This window comes from Capsicum annuum, chromosome 7 (genome assembly GCF_002878395.1).
Source record: "Capsicum annuum cultivar UCD-10X-F1 chromosome 7, UCD10Xv1.1, whole genome shotgun sequence".
Taxonomy (NCBI): domain Eukaryota; kingdom Viridiplantae; phylum Streptophyta; class Magnoliopsida; order Solanales; family Solanaceae; genus Capsicum; species Capsicum annuum.
Genome location: NC_061117.1, coordinates 211,318,405 through 211,319,798, shown reverse-complemented (window position 1 = coordinate 211,319,798; position 1,394 = coordinate 211,318,405).

Genomic DNA, 1,394 nt, shown 5'->3' with positions numbered 1-1,394 from the left:
TTGCCTTTTATTTGTTTTGGCAGTATGATTCTATGTATAAGATTTCATTATACATGTATTAATACTATATTATTAATTGTGTAAGGTTTACACGTACATGAAAACTGTTGTATTGTGCTGCATTTTTTTGGTTTTGTCTTTCTGCTTCTATGTATAAGATTTCATTATACATTGGTTCAGATTATGTACTGATTTGTATAAGAAGGTTATACTTTTCGAAACAATTGCATCACTTTTGTAGGATTGATAAATAATTTTTGACTCCCAAATATCGTAATGACGCAACAATATAGGGATGTTCATATTGATTTTTTGAAGAATTGAAAAAAGCAGATGTTGACCTTTTTTTTTAGAACGTAATGCAACAAAGAAGAAAATTAATTGTGATGTTTAAGATATATTTTAAATTTGAATTTCAGTTATTATATTTAATCATACATCACATAATGATAATTAATTAATGACGTTAATTAAGGAAGAGAAAGATATTATCTTTCTTCTTATTTTCTGGAAAAAAAAACCTCAGTTCAACAAAAATCAAAGAACGATTAGAAAATAATTGTCAAGAATCTATTGGTAAAAATATATTTACTTTGAAATCAACACCATGTTTTTGCTGCTTCTTTGATTGAGCTTTAGTTTTCACCATTGTTAATGGCGTATGAAGGTTATCAGGGTTTTGGGTTTAACGGCGAGATGTCAAAAAAAAAATTAATGATATTATACTTTCCGAAACAATAATTGTATCATTTTTGTAGGATTGATAACTAATTTTCGACTTCCAAATATCTGAATGTCGCAACAATATGGGAATGCTCATATTGATTTTTAGAGAATTGAAGAACGCAGTCGAAGAATTTTTTATTTTTTTGGCTGCTACAAAGAAGACTATTTTACCGTGCCATTAAAGAAAATATTTGAATTTAAATTTCAGTTACTATTTTTAATCATACACTACTTAATGTTAGCTAATTAATGGCGTAAATTAAGGAATTGAAAGATAATATCCGATTTATCTTACCTTAAATATAGGATTAACAGTTTTATCATACATTTGAACTATGTATGAGGGACTACCGAATGTATGAGTAAATTTACCTAATTCAAGAGAGAGAAAACATTAAGGGATTTTATGTAACTAGTTTCACTAGAATGGGAATTTATGTGGTTTTCACTAACTTATATGGATTTCCCTTAAAGACCACCTTGTCTCAAGTATTTCTCAAGTTTTTTGGGCCTAAACCATGCCCAATTCAGCACATTCAATGTGTATATCAGTAAAATGGCAACACATATTGTTGCTAATATGTTGCTCAAGATCTCCATTTTTTCAGAATGTCAACTCTTTCCTCATATGCTTCCTCTTAATTGTTTCATTACATATATAATAAGTA